We start from the raw sequence: 22,777 nt of genomic DNA on the forward strand, positions 1-22,777 counted from the left end.
TTTTGTCAAAACACTGTTAATTTTTTTTTTTGCCTCCCTGCTAGGTGAAAAATAACAATTCAATGTAATTTAAATTCATGCTACATATTTTAAATTCAGAATTTGCATTCTCTTCAAGAAAAAAAAAACTGTCTTCCATATTTTCCATCGCAATTATACACAAAGCTTTGATTGCAATAGAAATAGTCCCCAAATTGGAGCTGGACTGAGCTGGTACAAAACCCTGCTCTGCCTCCTCAGTTTGTGTCTTTGCATAAGTTACTTAATGCTACTGACCTTGAGTGTCTCCATGTATAAAAACAAGTGCAAGTAATAGATCTCCCATGGAATTCCTACTAGAAAGGAAATTCAGTAACATTTGTAAAGTTCTGAGCAGCAAGTAGGGAGTTGATAGGTATTACGTTTTTCCTCTTTTCTTTCTTTGCCCACATACCTATAGTGTGAGCAGTTGCCTTTCTTCAAAGAGCAAGCTTATCTACATAGGAAACACTTTAAAAACACCTTAGACTCATGAAATGTTCTAAGGGGACAGGAATAGTTAACAGCCATAAGACTTGCTCATTTTATAAATGATGAAACTGAGGAACAGCCCACAGGCACAAACTAACGATGTCAGTTTTCTCTCATCCTCCAGAAGCACCCCAAACCACAAGCTATTACCAACAACTCATGCCAAATCTCAGCAGGGCCTTTGACTGGTTTTCTCATCTCCCATTAAATTCCATTTATACAGTCTCCTTCACAAGCCATCTGACATGGCAAGCCAAAGTTAAAAACAAGACACAGTGTTTTTGCTAGATTGTGCTGAGTCCTTTTGGGAACTGGATAAACATGTTTGGAACACTTACTGCTGAGCCTGCCTCTTGGACACAGCACAAGGGCTCCACCTTCAGTTTCAGACTGAAGAACTTTCCAGAACCACTGCTGTCTAAGTCCTAAGAAAGCAGGTCTGAAATATAATTGCTTCTCATAAACTTTAAACAACACAATCTTTCACATTTAAGTGTTTCATTCTGCCCAGAATATTTATCTACTGTCGACAGATGAAACAAAGTCCTAAATGTGCTTTATTGATTTCAAATAGACTAGATTAAAAAAGTAATACATTTTCTTAAATTCTAAAGGATGCATGTCTTGGTGCCATTTTCTTTATACTTGTAGCAGAATCTGATGGACTCTTTCATCTAGATTCTCCTTTGGCTTCATTTCATCGGACATTTGGTCCTGTAAGAAAGGAAAGTGTTAATATTTGTCTCGCAGACCTATTTACAAATTACTAATGATTTTTTTTTAATCTTCCTGTAAATACAGGGAAATTTTTGGAGGAGAAATTTTTTCTTGGCAAAGGAAATAAAAAAACATTTCTATTAAGGAATGTTACTTTGAACTTAAATGTTGATATCTACCAAAGAACAGTAGTAAAAAAAAATACATAGCTTATAAAGACAAACCACAAGAAAAATATTTATGTAATTCCACAGAATGAAACTCCCAACCAAACATAAATTGAATTCTAAAGCATTAACATATCAGAGAATTGTCTTTTTATGAAAATTAAAGAAAAGCAACAAAGTATGCATTTGTGAAGAGAATGTGGCATGTTAAAGGGAAATTTGTCACTTCTCTACATTAAAATCAGTAGGTATGAATTATACACACAGACAATGAATTTTTCAAACATCTGATCTTGAGTGTAAGCCTGTTGCTAACATACTTTGTGTTTTTTGTTTTTTGTTTTGCTTTTGTCTTTTTTGTCTTTTTTGTCTTTTAGGCTCTATCAAATTCTCAAATTTTTAAGTCTTCGTTAAAAATAATCACAGATATTCAAGGTTATGGGACTGTGCTTAGGTAAAGAAAGCTGAAAAATTAAATTTATGGGTTAAAACACACATATTTCTATATATATTCAAATTATATCCTAATTCCTATTCCCCCCCCTTTTTTTTTTCTATTTACAAGCTTGGAATCTGAAGTTGCCATAAAGAAATGTGACTTTTATGTGTCCTAAGGATGTTGAAAAAGGATTACCACTCCACAAGAACAAACACTGAAGCCAGGTCCAGACTTCTGAGTTGTTTTTTGTTTTGTGTTTTTTTCTTTGTTTGTTGTTGTATTTGTGATTGTTGTTTTTGTTTTCTCAACACTCAACATTTTCAAAGTCTTTGCCCATTTAAAATTTCTTTTGTAGTAGTGAATAATTGATATTCCTAGAGTAATTGCTGTGTTTAGCTCCATGATCACTATACTTAAAATGTATTCTATTCTTCATAATGATTCAGTGTTTAGGGTTTTTTTTATTCCTTGTCTTACCAATGAAAAAACAAAGCATTTAGCAATTATATAAGTCCAAGTCATGTAAGCGAACCAGCAAACTTGAACTTCCCATGCTCTATATAACTATCACCCATAATCTTCCAGCAATCCTGTATACAGGTCCAATTCAATGCAACAAATATTTTTGAAGCAATTTCTATTTGGTAGACATCATGGTTTATGGAAATAAAGCATAAAACATTAGGGAAGATGCCTAAGAGCTCAGAGCAACTTCACAAAAGCTAGAGAACAAGTAGGAAGACATATTAATAGAGAAAATGAGACACATCTGCATTCAAATCCCAGCTCCCTCATGGCCAGCTATGTAACCTATCCAAGTTGCCTGGAACTTGAATGTTATGGTTATAATGTCCCCTGAAGAGCTTACCTATTAATGTTCAGAGTTGATGTTATTGAGTTATGAAGGCTGTAATTTCATCAGTGGATAAATTCATTGTAATAAATTTACTGGATGGTAACCTAGGCAGGTGGTGTGTGGCTGAAGAAGGTGTGGCCTTAGGTGTCTGTGCTTCCAGCCTTGATAATATGAGCATAGAGCCCTTGCTCTCTCTACATCCCACCATCATGCCCCCTGGCCTCGCATGCACTGACCTCATAATCTTCAGAAACTGTGAGCAAATAATCTTTCTTTCTCTAAATTATATGGTCAGTTGTTTTTTTATTATATCTGTAGAAATATTGATTAAGACAAAAAATTTTCTCTAAAATAATTTAGAAAGGATAACAAATTGTGAACTGTTATGTGCATTAAAGCTACCTCATTAAAAATTCTATACGAAGTTATGAACACAAGTTGTATTATTTTCATTACAGGCAAACTAGGACCTCTTGGACTTTTTCTTCACAGTGAATTATTGTTATAGGTCATCTCAGCTTTTAGTAACCTTGATTTTTCCACTTGGCCCAACCATTAAAAACTATGACTATTCTAAAAAATAAGCTAGGACCATGTTTATTCCCAAGTATCTAATGAAATTATTGTTGCAGGTGCAAAATACATACCCAAGTTCCTCTCTTTCCTCTCTTTCTCTTTCTCTCTCTCTCTCTCTCTCTCTCTCTCTCTCTCTCTCTCTCTCTCTCTCACACACACACACACATAAACAAGCAGAACCATCAGGAAGATCAAAGTATTGCACTCATTGGAACAAGAGTACAAATCCTAACTATAGAAAGATGCTGGCCTGCTATATTTCTAATGGCAAAAAAATTATACTATGGCTGATTATTTCAATTGAAAAAATTGAAAGTCATAATATTAATGCTTTTTGAATTACTCTCACCTCTGACTTCATTTCCAATTTGGAAGATAACCTCATCAATATAGGCCCTTTTCTCAAGTAAAAACAATGTCCAAGAGTTATCAGTAAGATATTCCTTACTGAAATAATATTAAAGAAAGGCTATTCACCTCCTAAAATACCTTACCAAGACCAATTTTTAAGAGAAAAATAATCTCAACTAAATAAAAAATTCAATTTAGCCTCATGTCATAACTCGTTCAATTGTAAATTGGGAAGAGACCACTGACTGAGATTATCCAGCTACTTCAGAAAATTTTGAAGCATCTCCTTAGATTTTCCCCTATATATGGTAATTAACTTCCCCCATATACTGGAAGAGACCTCTCAGGCACATTTACATGATCCTCTCCTGTCTTGCCAGAAGATGGACTGCTGAACAGACGCAAAGCACAGGTTAGTCCTCAACCTCAGACACGCTAAAGTTTAGCCCCCTCAAGGTTAAGCTAGAAACTTAGAGAAGGCCTCTTTGAACATGTGCATAACAAGGCAGGAAAGGGGAGTATAGGGAAAGAGAAAAGAGACCAACAAAATGGTCTGAGAAAGTAACAGAAGAGAGAAAAAGAGAGAAGGTATCGTAGTTTAATGTGCAGTATTTGGTATGTCATACAACTGATGGATCTTAGACTTTGTGAAATAGTGTATGTGATTTATTCACATAAATACACAGTATTTAGCCCCCTCAAAGGTTAAACTAGAAACTTAGAGAAGGCCTCTTTGAACATGTGCATAACAAGAGAAAAGAGACAAACAAAAAAGTCTAAGAGAAAGTACCTAGAATGAGGAACAGACCAGAGGAGAGAAAAAGAAAACTGTTACCTTGCATATGAACCATTTTCCAGTCCCGGTGTCAGTGATCCCTCAGGAGCCAACACTGCTGTAGGTACTTGGTTTACATGTGATACTCTAGAGTGTGTGTGTGTGTGTGTGTGTGTGTGTGTGTGTGTGTGTGAAGTTCATTTGCTACTAAGGATTTGTTTCCAGCAACCAAATATTTTTTTACTAAAATAGAATAATGCCCTCTTCCAACACCATTTTATAGACCACAAGGTGAGACTCAAAGGGGTAAACTTGTCCATTGTTCCTAACATAGTTGGCAGATCTAAATTCAGTTCTTTCTTTTACAGCACACATTCTCTTCCTATACTACTAATTTCCATTTAATTCTCTAAAATACTAAAAAGGAAGTATGAGAAACCCCACATACTCTATTCCATAAAGTCTAAGATCCATCAGTTGTATGACATAACAAATGCTGCATGTAAAATTATGATACATTGATGAGATACTAATAATGATGAGACCATATTTCAGATATATAAAATCTAAAATAAAATGCTCCCCTGAAAATCAGTAACAAATAAATGGTAATATATCTGATTAATTGAATTGGGAACAGGGCAAATCAAAATATATTCAATGTGGTACAAGTTTGGGAGAAACTTACTGTAAGAAACTGACTGCATGTAGGAAAATGAATGGACTATTGGTAACGTACATGCATGGGCTTTAAAACTGAAAATACTATAATATTCATTTTTCTTGGCTTAGTCCAGAGTGCCTCATATACGGATAGAAAGGATACTTTCAAATCATCTCTTGATTTTCAAATCCTCTTTTTTTTTTTTTTTTTTTTTTTTGGTGGTGCTGGGGTTCCTGGAAGCCCTTCTACCTCCGGGCTACACTCCCAGACCTATTTTTACATTTTTATTTGGAAACAGGGTCTCCTAAGCCAGTGCGCATGGCTGGCTTCGAACCTGCAGGATCCTCCAGTCTCTGCCTCCCAAGCACGGGGATTACAAGCGTGCGCCACCACACCCGGCATCAAATCCTCTATTTAATTGATATCAAAATTTTAACATTGAGCTGGGCGTGGTGGTGCACGCTTGTAATCCCAGTATTTGGGAGGCTGAGACCAGAGGATCATGGTTCGTGGACAGCCTCAGCTACTTAGTGAGGCCCTCTGCAACTCAGTAAGACCCGGTTTCAAAATAAAGAATTAAAAAAAATAGGGCAAGGGGTGTAGTTCGGAGGTCAAATGCCCCTGGGTTCCATCCCCAGACCCGCAAAAAAAAAAAAAAAAAAAAAAAAAAAAAAAAAAAATCTTAACATTGTGCTAGGCACATGAATAGGGGAAACTGAGATGAGAAGGGAATATGAGGAGAGAGAATTAAAAACTATAAACCCCATTTCTAACCCTCATGCATCATTTTTTAATCAACAAAATGTTTTGAGTGCCCATCAGTGTCAGGCAATATTTCAATACTGAGCCTATAGTAAAGAAAGCAATTTCCGTCACAGAGCTGACATTCCAGTAGAGAAAGAAAAAAAAAAGATGATAATCAGCAAAATTAAATTAAAATGTCAAGTAACATAAGTGCTCAAGCACACTAAATCCCAGAAGGAGTGATTCCCAAAAACAACAACAAAAGAAACAGAAAATATATAGTTTAGAAATGAGTTATATATGCATGAAATAATATTTCAAGTTATTTGGGGAAGTAGGGAACTAAATGTCTGTTATGAATTATTTGGAGACTTCCTATACATGAAATCAGGGAAATCTTCCCAAAGGCTATTTATTTATGGTATCAGGGGAGGGAGAGTCTACCTCTGAGCTACACTCTCAGATTTTTTTTCTTTTTTTCTTTTTTATTTAACTTTTTATTGGTGCACTGTATTCATACATCATAGTGGGATACAAAAAAAAACTTTTGTAGACTTACATGCACACATCGCCAGTCAACCCCCACCCGATCCCCACCCCATTCCCTCCCCATCCCTCCTTCCCATGCTTGGCTTAGTGGTTGACATCTAGTATTATAGCAATTTATCCAAAATTAAAAATGATAATCTCACGTAACAGTTTCATTTGTCAGACTTTTTTTTTTCTATTGAAAGAGGACCTCACTAAGTTGTTGAGACTGACCTGGAACCTATGATATTCCCGTCTCAACCTCCCAAGTACTGGAAGTGCAGGTAGGTCTTTGCCACCTGCACTTTGGAGCATTCAGCTCCAAAGGCACTCTAGCCTTTAACTTTGATCCACCAACTCTATTTTTTTGCAGATCTGCAAAAGTCTTCATTAAAAAAAAAAAAAAAAAAAAAGAGCTGGACCATGCTGGGCATAGTGGTGCAGGCCTGTAATCCAGTACTTGGGAGACTGAGATGGGAGAATCGCAGGTTTGATGCCAGCCTTAGCAACCTAGTGAGATCATGTTTCAAACTAAAACTAAAATAGGGAGCGGCGCCATATTGCCACAGGTTGCAACAGCAGTGAATTCACCGAGTCCAGTACAGCTACATCTGTGAACTCAAGAACAGTGAGTCAAATTGCGGGCCACAAAGGAGAAATCCCAGTACTGTACTCCCTGGGACTTGACCCAGTGGGGGAGTGGCTGTGGCAGAGATATCACACCAGAGGAGAACGTGCAACCTGGCACCCCCCATAGTCTAAAGCAGCCTCTATCGACTCCCTGGGTCGGAGACTCTGTGATACAACCCAGTAAAGGAGTAGTGGGGTCAGAGATACTACAGACTTGATATCCAGAGCACCTTAAGCGAAGTCATAGTGACCCAAGGGAAGAACCCAGAGAAGGCACAAACTTCCGAAATCATGGGAAGGAGGAATAACACTGGAGCAATGAATGCCCACAACCCCACAACATCAGAACCCAATAAAACAGAAAATCAGAGATTTCTAGAAGATCAAATCAGGAAAATAACTGTAGAAATAATAGAGGTGCTTCGAAAAGAATTCAGAGAGAGCCAAAAAGAGATAAAGGATGCAATTAATGAAGTAAAGGCCTCAATTCAAATCACAAACAACCGATTAGACCACATGGAGAACAGAATCTCGCTCTTAGAAGATGATCATTCCAAAAATGAATGCATAGTTTCTAATCTAGAAAAAAATATCCGACAGCAGGAATCTGACATTGAAGAAATATGGGCCCATTTTAAGAGAGCTAACCTAAGAATAATTGGAATAGAGGAGGGAAAAGAAGGTGAAACCAAAGGGATCAACAATCTCTTCAAGGAAGTAATAGCAGAAAAATTTCCAAACATAGAGCAAGAGGTTGATACACAGGTCCAGGAAACTTATAGAACTCCCTTTAGACAGGATCGGAGAAGAGGATCCCCATGCCACATAATTGTCAAAATGACCAATGTGGAAGCCAAGCAGAGAATCTTAAAGGCAACAAAAACAAAGGGCCAAGTGACATTCAGAGGCAAACCAATTAGAATCACTCCAGACTTCCCAAACCAAGTCATGAGAGCCAGAAGGGCTTGGAGTAACATATTCCAAACTCTGAAAGAAAACAACTTCCAGCCAAAAATTTTCTATCCAGCAAAACTTTCTATCAAATTAGATGGAGAAATAAGAAGCTTCCATGACAAACAGAAACTGAAGGAATTTATGTCTTCAAAACCAGCGCTGGAGAAAATACTCAAAGAGATTAACTACAAAGAAGAAATAGGTAACACACACCAGAACCAGAGAAACAAGATTTTCCATCCAACAGATAACTAAGATTGGTTATCTGTGGAGATTCATTACTTATGTTAGTCTTTTACCTATCTCTGAATGGTATTGTTTGCCTTTATTGTTGTTAATTTTTAGGATTTCTAGTTGGAATATTAATATACCTTCAGATATAGCATTTGGAAATATTTTATCCCATTCTATCAGTAACTTTTAACTCCGTTTACATTGTCTTTGGATATACAATATTTTTTATGGAGTTTGTATACTCTTCTGTTGCCTGTGCCATTGAAATCATATCCAAGAAATCACTGCCAATTTCAATGTTGTGAGGTTTTATGACCCAGATTTTCTCCTAAAAGTTTATAGTCTTAAGATTTATATTTAGGTCTTTTATCTATTTTCAATTAATATTTGTATATGGTGTTAGGTAAGGGTCCAATTTTATTCTTTTACATGTAAGTATTACTTTTCAACAATATTTAGTTAAAAGATTATTATTTCCACCACCAAATGTTTGTGGAAACCTTGTCAAAAATAACTTGACAATATAGGGAAGAATTTAGCTCTAGGCTTTTATTTAACTCCAATGGTTTATATATCTGCCTTTAGAACAGTACTACACTGTTTCAATTATTGTAGCTTTATATGGTTTGAAATCAGAAAATATATATCTTCTAGCTTTGTTCTTTTTCAAGATTGTTTTGGGTATCTAGAGTCCATATTCCATATTAGGATAGAGTTTTTTCTGAAAAATAAATATATAAATATATGATAGTTTCACCTAAAAAAAAATAGAAAAGAAATATTCTCTGGTAAGAAAGAAAGCAAAAAGAAATATCGAAATGTTATCTTTAAGTCATCAAAAGCTTGGCATCAGACAAATGAAACTGTTATGTGAAATTATCATTTTTAATTTTGGATAAATTGCTATAATACTAGATGTCAACCACTAAGCCAAGCATGGGAAGGGGGGATGGGGAGAGAATGGGGTGGAGATCGGGTGGGGGCTGACTGGGAGATGTGTGCATGTATGTCTACAAAAGTTTGTATCCCACTAAGATGTATGAATACAGTGCACCAATAAAATAAATAAATAAATGAATAAATAAATAAATAAATAAATAAAAATAAAAATAAAAGTAAAATAGGACTGGGAGTGTATATCAGAGGTAGAACAGCCCTGGGTTCAATCCCCAGTACCTAAAACAAAACAAAACAAAAAACCCTGTAGCATTATCAGGAAGAGTGTTTCTGATAAAATAGTGAACCTAGCAAATAGGAATCAGGGACACATAAAGCTCACCCTTGATATCCACACTGATCTCAGGACCACTCACTCTAGCCATCGCTGCCCTGTAATCAAACCCTGAAATGCAGCATAAGCAAACGTTTAAGCGTGACTCTGTCCATCCACTGTCTCAGAGTCAGTGTCCTTTGGTCATCCCTCAAGTCACAATGTATTTTATTTTACTGGCAAATACAAACTCCTGCTAGTTGGTAGACTAGGAGGTTTCCTGCATTACCATTCAGAGCAGCAACTACACAATTCCCAGGAGGACCGCCTAAAGCCAGTCCCTGTCTCTGCTGTCAAGCCACCTCTGCCCCAGGCTTAGCAAACACTACTGAATTATAACCCGCATGAAAATAAAAAGCCTGAATTTCTCAAAGGATCTAAAATTCCCTTCTAGAAACATTTTAAAATATTCCTTAATTTAACAAAATTTTGTGAATTGACTAATTTCCAAAAACCATAAGTACTGGAGATGACAAAATAGCATACTTGCTTCTAAGACACCCCAATTTTCAAAGAAAATTGCTTTTACGGGTTTCATGTATATTCTTGTATAATAATTTTAAGCATTTTCGTTCATAAATATATAAACACAAATGAGTTTTTCTATACATACAAAGTTCTGTAACCCACTTGTACATGCAAATATAAATTGTAAATATCTTTTCCTCTAAGTAAAAATAGATGTCATGTGTATTTTATTAATTTTAGAAATTAATTGTGTGGAAGTACTGTGTCACAGTAAACTATCTCCATATTGATGAGAGTTTAAGTTCTTTTCACATATATAATCATGCTATATGAATCACTTTCCATTTAATGTGTATATTTATGCACACAAATAAAATATAAATGTATGCATGCATAATCTATTTGTGTATTTCCGTAAAATAAGTTTCTGAAATTTAACCCTCTAAATCAAAGTAAATGTACACTTTAAATTTATGATAAACAGGGCGTGGTGACGCACGCTTGTAATCCCTGCGCTTGGGAGGCAGAGACAGGAGGATCGCATAGGTTCGAAGCCAGCCGCGTGCGCTGGCTTAGGAGACCCTGTTTCCAAATAAAAATGTAAAAATAGGTCTGGGAGTGTAGCCCGGAGGTAGAAGGGCTTCCAGGAATCCCAGTACCACCAAAAAAATAAATAAAATAAAATAAATAAATTTATGATGAAAGCCATATGGAATATGAAAATTACTAATTTGTTTACCACTATGATAATTGGAAATAGCCTACTATATCTACCTGTGCCAAAATTAGTTATTGTCAGCTATTTTCATGTTTAATCATATGAGCATTAAAATGATTATATCAACTCAAATGTTTATAAAAATTATAGTATTTCCCACAATAACTATTCCTTTTAAATTTAAAATTACCCTTACAAATAACATATGCTAGTGTAGGTGACTTAGAAAGCAAATAAACACTTTTAAAAAATTAAATATCATAGGACTTCTGGTGTGAGCCAAGATAAAGAACCTGATACAGGTTATCTTTCCCCCTAGCTATAGCTAAAAGCTCTGAGCAGATTGCAAAACTCACGGCTTGAAGATTCTGAAAAGTAAAAATAGCAGATGGATTAAGGACTAAAGTCAGAATTTAGATAACGGCCTGCAAAGTCAGAGTCTACAGTCACAAGGAACTTCATAGCAGCAGAGAAGCTAAACAGTCTGAGAGGATGCATATTTCCAGCCAGAGGTATTTGGAAAAGAAACCCAAGGGAACTAAAGGTAGCGAAAGAAATCCCAGAGAAGAGAGCTAGAGGAGGGGATTCCTCCAACTTTGTGTATGAAGTGAGGTATTTCCTGGGCTTGCTGTCAAGCTATGCATATTCAGAACAGACTCCAGAGCTAAGCCTTCAATACACTGCCATATAGGACTCTACTCACATCCAACACTAATCCCTGAAAGGCAAACGTGCCAGGATCCGAAGCATAGAAAAGGCGTGAACTACCACTCTTAGAAAGGCAAAGCAGAATTTATGGTCTACACCTACCTTGATGGACCATCTGCTTAAACAAACAGATATGTAAATGATGTTCTCCAGAGGATTTAACAGGATCAAGTGTCTATAGAAACAATATTGAAAAATATTTAACATACAAAGAACCAAAATTATCTGACCATTACTCAAGGATTACAGATAATTAATAGATAACTAGTCTACAATAATCCAGATGTTAAAATGATCAAAGCCTTTAAAGTAGTCATTATAACAATCTATTTTTAAGATACATGTAAACACTATTGAAGTGAATGGAAATATAATAGTTCTAATAAAATTAAAACTATGAAATATAACCAATGGGATATCTAGAGCTGAAAAACATAGTATCATAAATTAGAAAAAAAATCATTAAACGAGTTCAATAACAGAATGAACAAGAAAAAGAAAAAAACAGAAAAAAATGAAAATACGAAGATAATGCAGTGGAAATTACACAACTTAAGGAACAGAGAAAAATTAGGAATTAAAAAAAAAGAACCTCCACACCGGGCGTGGTGGCGCACCCTTGTAATCTCTGTGCTTGGGAGGCGGAGACAGGAGGATGGCGCGGGTTCGAAGCCAGCCATGCTGGCCTAAGAGACCCTGTTTCCAAAAATAAAAAGTATAAAATAGGTCTAGGAGTGTAGCCCGGAGGTAAAAGGGCTTCCAGGAACCCCAGTACCACCAAAAAAAAAAAAAAAAAGAACCTCCAACCTGTGGGATGATATCAGAAAATGAAGAAATAAAAAGGGCTAGAGATGTAGCTCAGTGGTAGAGTGACCCTGGGTTTACTCCCCATTGACACACACACACACACACACACACACACACACACACACACACAATATATATATATATATATATCCTTATTGATAAATCATTTTACATCACTATTATTTTCTCCATTTGTATTCCTAAATATAAAACTTCTGTGTAAAAGGGTATTTATTCAACCAACACAGTATTCACTCCCAAAATACTTATCAAACATTTAATATAAACTAGATATTGTGAGTATATAGAAGCATTACTTTTTCTAAACTTTTGCCATTTCTGTCATCAATAAAATTTTCTCAATCTTGAATAATAAAGTTCAAAAATTTGTTTTATCTTTTTTTTTTTTTGGTGGTACTGGGGTTCCTGGAAGCCCTTCTACCTCTGGGCTACACTCCCAGACCTATTTTATACTTTTTATTTGGAAACAGGGTCTCCTAAGCCAGCGCGCACGGCTGGCTTTGAACCTGCTCGATCCTCCTGTCTCTGCCTCCCAAACGCGGGGATTACAAGCGTGCGCCATCGCCCGGCTGTTTATCTTTAGTTTCAAGAAAATTAGTCTCCATGGAGCACTTGAGAGTAGATTAAGTCGCCAAGAAAAATCTTTAATAAAGAGTTGAGGTGACTAATTAACTCAGAGTGGCAAGCATATAGACGTCAAATAAGCCAGACGTGGTCTCACACTTGTAATCCCCGCACTTGGGAGGTAGAAATAGGAGGTCGCCCAGGTTCGAAGCCAATCTCGCTGGCCTAGGAAACCCTGTTTCCAAATTAAATAAAAAACATAAAATAGGTCTGGGAATGTAGCCTGGAGGTAGAAGGGTTTCCAGGAACCCCAGTACCACGAAAGAAAGAAAGAGAGAGAAAGAAAGAAAGAAAGAAAGAAAGAAAGAAAGAAAGAAAGAAAGAAAGAAAGAAAGAGGGAGGGAGGGAGGGAGGGAGGGAGGGAGGGAGGGAAGGAAGGAAGGAAGGAAGGAAGGAAGGAAGGAAGGAAGGAGAAAGTCAAATAACAGCAAATACTGTAAAGGATGTGGGGAAATAGGGATTCTTTTATACTGTTGGTGGGAGTACAAACTAGTTCAGCTGTTACGGAGATCAGTGGAGAGATTCCTTAGAAAACTGGGAATGAATACACTATATGATCCAGCTATACAACTCCTGGGTATCTTTCCAAAGCAGTTGAAATCACAGAACTACAGTAACATATGCATACCCATGTTCATAGCAGCACAATTTGCAATAGCCAAAATATGGAACCAACCTAGGTCCCCATCAACAGATGAATGGATTGCAAAATTATGGAAAATACACAAAGTGGAATTCTACTCAGCAGTAAAGAACAAAATCATGTCATTTGCAAGAAGATGGAAAGATCTGGAGAATATTATCTTAAGTGAGATCAGCCAAGCACAGAAAGAGAAGGGACATATGTTTTCTCTAATATGCCCAAACTAGGGAATATTAGGGATATAAGAAGTATTCCAGATAATGGAGGGGAAACCTCAGCAAAGCCATAAAGGAGGGGTAGGGAAGGAAGAAGGCTGAAGTTAATTGATGAAAAAGCTACATTCAAATGTGTGTATACTGCCGGGCATGGTGGTGCACACTTGTAATCCCCATTCTTGGGAGGCGGAGACAGGAGGATCGCGCAGGTTCGAAGCCAGCTACGCTGGCGTAAGAGACCGGTTCAAAAAAATATAGAAAAAATAGGTCTGGGAGTGTGGCCCAGAGGTAGAGGGGCTTCCAGGAACCCCAGTATGACCAAAAAAAACAAAAACAAAAAAAAAAAACAAAAAAAAACAAAACAAAAAAACAAATGTGTGTATACATGTGAATATAGCATTGTTAACCTAGAAACTCAGTATTGAAAGGGAGGGAAAAGGGAAAGGGGTGGGGCACCAGGTACTGTGTGATTATATGCCATTGTCAACATGATCCACACTGTGATGTGAGGCTACAGTGCACCAATAAAATAAAATTTAAAAAAAGAATATAGAAAACATTGAGTCTGTTTCTTACATATTTTTTAAGAAAACATTTTGAGCCACCTTCTTATCTTTTTGTCTTTACTGAAATAATAGAATACATCTTTTGGCAGTGACAAAACTGATTCATGTCAGAGATTCCTGTACTGTTTCAATCAATACAGTGGTGAGCCACGAAACTTGAGCATGCCAAATGGTGGGATTGGTGTTATAATTATCTCATCAGTTACAATTATTTAATAATTTCTGCTAACAACCAAATTTTGATTGTTTTCTGAGTGTTCTATAGGTTATTGAAAGTATGTTATTGGTATCTGGAAGTTGTTTCACAAGAAGTTTACCCATTTTGTTATCCTGTGTGTGTGTGTGTGTGTGTGTGTGTGTGGTACTGGGGGTGGAACCCAGTGGCTTTCTACCTCCGGGCTCTACTCCCAGACCTATTTTATACTTTATTTGGAAACAGGGTCTCACTAAGTTGCTGAGAGCCTCACTAAGTAGCTGAAGCTGGCTTCGAACCTGTATGATCCTCCTGTCTCAGCCTCCCAAGTGCAGGGATTACAAGCGTGCGCCACCACGCCCGGCATTTGTTATCCTTTTAAGAACTAATATTGGTGAAGATAACTGGAGGTAGAAGAAGAAGAGGGAAAAAACATTATTAATGTGAGATGTTATTATTCCATGATTGGAACAATAATCCTAAACTATTTCAGGCTCCACATCCTCCTTTGATATCGTTTTATTATGTCTATAGCACAATTATACAATTTTAGGATTATATTCTTTGAAGGCTTTCTTCCCTAGTATACAATCAAGCCTCTGAAGGCAAGAAATGATTCTTACTCACTGTATCTTTTCACCAGTTAACTGAGAAAAATGCTAGTTATGGGAATGTTGTTTCTTGGATTTTGCTTTTTTAGTTATTATTATTATGATACTTTTATTGGTACATTGTAATTATATATCATAGTGAGGTTCAAAGTGATACAAACATATTATTTAGTGTATTTTCCTCTGGATATCACTCTGCTACCTGCACTTTCCTCCTTAAACATCTTAGTGATATGGACATAGCATTATTTGAACTGTTTCCTTCATCGATTCTCACCTTTCTCCTCCTTTGGTCCCCTTCTACTATTTCATTGGTATCTCCTCGTTTATCTAAAGTTCCTTTTGATTTTGATTTTCTTTCTAGCCTTCACATATGAGGGGAAACATATGGCTCTTGACTTTGTGAGATGGGCTGATCTCACTTAGCATAATATTTTTTAGTTCCATCTATGTTTCTGAAAATGACAATTTTGTTCTTTATGGCTGAGTACAATTTTATTCTGTAAATGCAGTAGGTGATCCACTTGAAAACAAAATGGCAGCCAGGCATGGTGGCACACGCCTGTACTCCCAGCACTTGGGAGGCTGAGACTAGATAATCACGGTTCAAGGACAGACTCAGCTACTTAGTGAGGCCCTTTACAACTCAGAGAGACCCGGTTTCAAAATAAGGAATAAAAAATAAGGCTGAGGGTGTAGCTCAGAGGTAGAGAGCCCCTGGGTTCCATCCCCAGTACTGCAAAAAAAAAAAAAAAGACTTAAAGTACAGCTGTCATATAAAATAAAGGACACTCAGCTAAATCTGAATTTCAGAAAACAATTTTTTAGTACAAGTATGTCTCGTGTTTATCTAAAATTCAAATTTCACTGGGCATCAGTATATTTATTTCCTAAATATGGTAACCCACAAATGGCAGTACTTGAAATAACTGGAGGTTTCCTAGAATATCACTCAAACCAGAACAAAAGTTTCTCTATGGTCTGGGAAATAACATACCCCCAAATCTCCACAAAATGGAATGTGGACCTTGTTAGCTAACAACTTACTAGCAAAGTTTACCCTGGGGCTAGATAAGTGCTTCTCAAGAGTGCTATGGAAAAGACCCCTTCATGTATTGCATAAAAATGTAAACATATCACTTTTACATCTTTACCATTTTATGCATTGTTCATTGTCCATAACCCTTAATTTTTACTAGCAGAATCAGAAAAGACTTAACTCTTTAAATGTCACTGATTCTTCTCCATTAATGAACTTGTTTTTTTGAGGGTCTCTCTTTCTTGATCTAGAACAGAACCCTACTCAGTTTCCTAGGGGAGAGCCTTTGGAGAGAAACACTCCACACAGAGGTGGAGACACTGGCGTCAATGCACAGCAGGCAGACCAAGGGAGCAGGGATTTTGTGAGCACTGATTTATTCCCCACCTGATCATTCTTGCTGGGTTATGTTCCCCAGACTCTCAAATGGTGCCAAGGTTAATGCAGGCCCTGACTCTGCCTGTTGATTCTTATTAATTAAGCCAATCAACGATCTTGTATCATACAGTGTCTGTTTTTAATATTACCTATTTGATGAGGCTGTATTAATTTAGGAGAAATATGCACTGCCATTCTGGCATGCACTTTTCCTAATTATCTTACAGCCCTCATTCAGCAGAGAAATTAGAACTACGGTTATCACAGTTAATGGAAGCCTCTAGCTCTTAGCTAAGTGATCGCCACAAATCACCTGATCTTTCCTTACTCTTGGCTGCATAAACATGATTGTGCTATCTACGCAGCCCCTTGTTAATGCATAATCTGAGCGTGGGTGTGAATGTTTTAGCAAAATCTGCTTTAGAGGAAAAAGATGGCACTTTGTTTGGTTGGATATGTCTCTCTAAGTGGAAGGATAACAAGATGGGGATGATGAGATAGTGGAAGGGAAAAGTATACAGTGATGGGTCCTAGGTTAGTCGAGGAGAAACAGATGCTGAGGATGTGCAGGAAGTGTGAAAGCTGACCTTGAAGGTGTATACTAAAGGTCAGAAGGCAGATCAGAGCATAAAATCCTCCATTTTTTCCTCATATTGCTCTTGAGCCCTACAAAGCTCATCCCACATCGTCTATTTTTCTCTTAAAAATGTGGTGGAACTCTTAGTCAAAACCACTAGTTTCTTCTCTGTGTTCTGATTAATTGAAGCCATTCATCCACTCTCTCAATAAGACAGTGAGATAAATCCATCAACAGGAACACATACCTTACCTTCTTCATGAAACTTCAATTTAGTCAATGAGACAGGCAATTATGCAAGTTAATTAAAGTTAACAACTACAAAATATAAAAATGCTAAGAGAAAAATACCAAAACAGAGTGTTGTGACAGAAAATGGCCAGCAGCACCTGGATTTTGAAGTGAGGAGGGTTTGGAGGAGACCTCCCTGAGTAAGTGACACCTCAGCTACATCTGAATGTCCAGAAGGAGCCAGCGTTCCTAAGAGCTGACACCAAAAAAAAAAAAAAAAAAAATCCAGCAAAGAAATAGGAAATGAAAAAAAGAAAGGTCTTAAGACAGGCATAATCTTGGTATCCCAGGAACCAAATATAGGCTGGAATATCTGGAGTAAGAGAGGCTGGGAATGTGACCTTCAGAATGCCCTGCTGCCCTTGGAATCTGTATCATAAGAGGTTGTCTGCGTATCTTTCCTTTTGACCCCAAAACAATAAAAACTTAAGCAGAGTAAATGACATATTCATTTTGCATCACCTGTAATATCAGTTATGATGCCATGTATAAAGTCGGGGACCAAAAGAAGTTAGCTGAACTTACTATTATTTATTTAAATGTACTAGAAATTCTGATTGTATCTGTGAAAGAGAAAGCTGCTTAGTCTCAAAAAAGGTTCTAACAGTTACTATTTATTGAATGTTTTTATCAGCCATTTCTAAGCTGCTCATACATATTCGTTTTTAAGGCTTGCAAAAACCCTGAGTGGATTTTATATTTCCATTTTAAAGATGAGAAATTGAGGAACAGAGATGTCAATAAGCTAAAATTAAGAACATAATAAGTGTGTGAGCCAGGATATAAATCCAGGCAGTTAGACCCCATAATACACACCATTAATCATAATGTTAATGCTTCTAGCAGTTTAAATACATCTTGAAAAATCAATTAGACCATTTAGATATATTAGTATTTAGTGTTCTGGGCTTTAAGTCAGTTCTTTAACTTGTCATAGAAGGAATTTACTTACCCTTAATAGGTATTACTCTGGGTATATGAAATACACCTTTAATAAGTTTACAGCTCTTGCTTCTTTGGTTATAAGAGAAGAAAATCTAGTCACACATCAAATGGTTCCAGTGTTGCTATAGAAACTGCCTTCCCTAAGTTTTCGAGGTGACGCTCAGCTTGTAAAACACTCAGCTAGAAACACTAGAATACTGCTCATTCCTGCCAACGATACCAGCACCCAGGGGTGGCTCTGAAAACCTCCATTTTTCTCAATATTCTCCATCGCCTTCTTTTCCTCTTTCTCTGAGCTAATTTAAATCCAGAATCTAAATAAAGTCAGTGTACTTGTCATGGAAACATAGTCTGAAGCCAGATGGCTAACATCCCTCCTCCATGACCTGCTTGCCTTCCCCAAGATGCTCTGGTGCATCTACAGCCTGGTGAGGATGTGTCAGAGAACTATTTCTTAGAAGACTCCCATTCCTTGGTTATTAACATCTCTTAGGACTTTTCTCTAAGATATAAGGCAGATGATAAATACATGAATGGTGCTCAGAAAAACAAAGATGTAGAGATTTCTGAAAACAAATGAGAAAAAGGCACTGTCATTCTGATAAAGCAACTCCCCTGTTTTGAAAATGTATGTCTCTGCCATCCTTTATCCATAGCATCTAGCCTAGATTCTGATGCTCTTTAAATGCCCAATAGACTTGCATAAATGTGCAATGTTTCCAGTCCTTTGAGAGAGAAATATATGAGGGTCAGATAGCAGGAAATATAGAACAGAGTCATGAGGCTATTTCTTTAGTGACTCCCAGGCACAGAAAGTGCCTGCTTCTTCTGTACATATTACCCAACCTGTACAATCAACATCAAGATTATTTCTGGATAAAATTGTTTTATTTTGTGAACAAGCACACAAACCATGCATTGATGCATTCATTTATTTTTAGTTGGGTTTATTTGTTCTCTCTCCAAGTAGATTTTAAGCATGTGCTACTATTTTTGTTCTCATTATTTTTGTACGTATACTTTTTTGTAACATGGTACTGGGCCCAGTGATGAGAGTCAATAATATTCATATATCAGTTGAAAAATATAAAACCATGGGTAGCTTCCTGAGTGGTCTTCGTCTTAGTGTAAACTGTTTTGTCACTGAAACTGGGATATTTCCTTAGAAATCTTACATAAATTCTCAGTCAAAAAATGTGTGAGTGTGTGTGTGTGTGTGTGTGTGTGTGTGTGTGTGTGTGTGTGTGAGAGAGAGAGAGAGAAAGACAAGGACTATCTTCTGTCTCAGCCTCTTAAATATTGGGATTAGAGGCATGCCCGCCACACGTGGATGTATTTTAAACATCTTGAAAAGTAAAGAAGAAAAGAAAGAAGGAAGGAAAGTAAAGAATATTTCACATAGGAGGAAAAGAGCTGAGTGAGATTGATAAAAGCTATGTTTTGGATAAGATGATCTGAGATCTCACAATTTGAGATTTGTGGCAAATAATTGAACTATGTCTTTCTTCAAAACATAAACATTAATGCCTTTCCTAGAAAATATCAATCATTTTAGGAATTTAAAAGAAACAAAATTCCTTTAGTTTCAAATTGGAAAAAATATGTCTAAAGCTAACTGAAGCCCAGGGAGGAATATTGGTGTACTCAAAGCCTCTAAGAAGCTAAAGAGATGAATAAAATAATGAAAGAGGATCAACAGAGGGAGGTGGGGAGAGGAAAAATAACTGATGAAGGAAAAATTTCAAATAATGTTGTGTCCATATATGAAGGTGTCACTAGCAGTCTCACTAAGATGCATGGGGAGGGTGAGCAATACAGTGGGATCTGAAGGGAAACACAGCAAGACCAGTGTGCATGTACATGTATGTTACTTTGAGTCTCACTATGATATGTACTTACAGTGCACCAATAAAAGTATTCAGAAGAAAAGAAAGAAGCTAAAGGAATAAAGAAAGATGCAGAGCTTTGGAAGTCTTCTAAAGATTAAAAATGGTAGAGATCTAAAAACTACAGGCTAGCCGGGCATGGTGGCACACGCTTGTCATCCCAGCCTTTGGGAGGCTGAGATTGGAGGATCGTGGTTCAAGGACAGCCTCAGCTACTAAGTGAGGCCCTTTGCAACTCAGTGAGACCCTTTTTCAAAATAAAGAATGAAAAATAGGGCAGGGAGTGTAGCTCGAATGTCAAATGCCCCTGGGTTCCATCCCAGAACCGCAAAAAAAAAAAAAAAAAGAATGTTACAGGCTTGTATTCATGGTTATACTGCCTAACCATTGAATAATTTCATAATTGATCATTTATCATTTTTCTTATGCAGAGGTTTTACACTCATTATTTTATTTTGTTTTGATATTTATAAAATTCTGATGTGCATAAAGAAGGTATTCCAATCCTTGTTTTAAACAAGAAAACTTAGTAGATAGGTATGGTGGCACATGCTTGTAATCCTTGTACTTGGGAGACTGAGACAGAGGATTGCAGGTTTGCAGCCAGCCTCAGCTACTCACTGAGGCCCTCCACAACTTAGTGAGTCCCTGTTTCAAAATAAGGAATAAGAAATAGGGATGGGGTGAAGTTCAGAGGTAGAATTCCCTTGGGTTTTATCCCCAGTACCAATAAATAATAAATAAATGCATCATTTAACTAATTAATAATTTTAAAAAACAAGAAAAAAATTTAATATTTTATTTGGAAACAGGGTCTCACTAAGTTGCCGAGAGCCTCACTAAGTAGCCGAGGCTGGCTTTGAACCTGTGTGATCCTTCTGTCTCAGCCTCCCAAGTGCGGGGATTACAAGCGTGTGCCACCACGCCCGGCCAAAAACAAGAAAACTTAAGTCCAGCAAGACTAAGTCATTTATCCAAAGTAACCAAAGTATATTTGGTCAGCGTACAGCCTGGACTGTATCATCTTCTGTAACATCGAATGATTACTCTTTTACGCATCTTGCTACACTGAATGGACATTATCATGGTCCTCCATTGCTTTATTTTATATTATTCCGAAAACAATAACAACAAAGACAATGAAGCCACGTGTTTTGTTATTATAGTCTCAAAAAGAAGAGTGACCATGGTAGAAAAAGAACAGCAACCATAGTAGCCAAAGATATCTCCAAATGAGGAAGAGAGTGTGCTGCCTGCAAGCCTAACAAAAAAAAAGGGACAGGATCACCGTCAGGGCACATGCCGATCAGCATCAGCTGGCAGAGGATGTCTGTAGCTCCATGCTGATAATTGTTAAAGCATATCTGGGTTCTTCTGGGTGAAAGGAAAATTTTCTGGTAGCTTAGATATTTCTAGATGGACCAGACATCCCTAGATGACTTCCAGCATTTGTTCTCTGGTTCATATTTGCCCCACTTGCCATTTAAATGTGATCTTTTTTCCCTACTTCTGTTACACGGGCCCCTGTCCTGCTCTGTTGTCACATCCCTCGATTTTCTTGGCCTTTTCCTACACTGACTTCTCCATCAGAAATGTCCTGTATATCTAAACTTGATGTCTTAACCATTTCGACTTCTGGGCTATGAAAACTAGGAAGGAGGAGAGATTATTTACCTTTCCAGGCCTGGCCTTTGTGTTTTCAACATGAGCCATCTGAGATGATGGTACAAAGTATATTATTCTGGTGCTTCTAGTGAAATGAGAGAAAATACTTTTTGAGGACAGCTCTTTGGGGGCACACATTTATTTGGGGAGGGTTCTGTACTTTTAAATTAAGTTTAATATGGATTTTTTTTTACAATTTTCTTGTAAAAATTAATATATTTAGGATTCAGAGGTGATGGCTGGCTTTGGTTAAAAATATAATTGAGTCAAGCAATGGTGACCCACACCTGTCTGTGATCTCAGTACTTAGAAGGCTGAGACAGGAGGATCACAGGTCTAAGGCCAGCCTCAGCAACTTAGAGACTCTGTTTCAAATTTTAAAAAAGAAATAATAATAATAATAATAATAATAATAATAATAATAGGGCTGTGGGCATAGATCAAAGTTAAAACACCCTGGGTTCAATCCCTAACAATACACATACACACACACACACACACACACACACACCACACACACGATTCATGATAATGATATTGATAATAAAAATTACAATATTAAAGTCTTTAATACCTAAATGTATTCCTGTCTACAGAAAAGAAAGCTAATGAGAGAGAACTGAAGTAAAAGGTTCATGCACAGGCCATCTAATATATAAGATGTTTTCAAACTAATAAAAAAAATAGGACTTTGTGACTCTTTTCACTCTCAGTCAACATTCTCACTGATATAATCCCAAATGACTGGCTGCAGGACTTGAGGAAGAAAGATTTATTTGCTCACAGTTTTTGGAGATTTGGGAGTTGTGTCCATATGAGGCTCGCATCTGTGGTGCCTAAAGCAGGAAGGCAGGACGTGGAGAGGGCACTCAATGCTCCGTTCTCATACTGTGGGGCCTGGGAGCAGGGAGAGCGAGCAGGGGAAGTAGGGGCCATGTGTAATCCCCAAAGTCACACCCCCAGGTGCTCCTCCTTAGCAATCACGCCAGCTTTCAACATTGCTACCT

The sequence above is a fragment of the Muscardinus avellanarius genome, assembly GCF_963383645.1.
Source record: "Muscardinus avellanarius genome assembly, chromosome: 7".
In the NCBI taxonomy this organism is placed as follows: Eukaryota; Metazoa; Chordata; class Mammalia; order Rodentia; family Gliridae; genus Muscardinus; species Muscardinus avellanarius.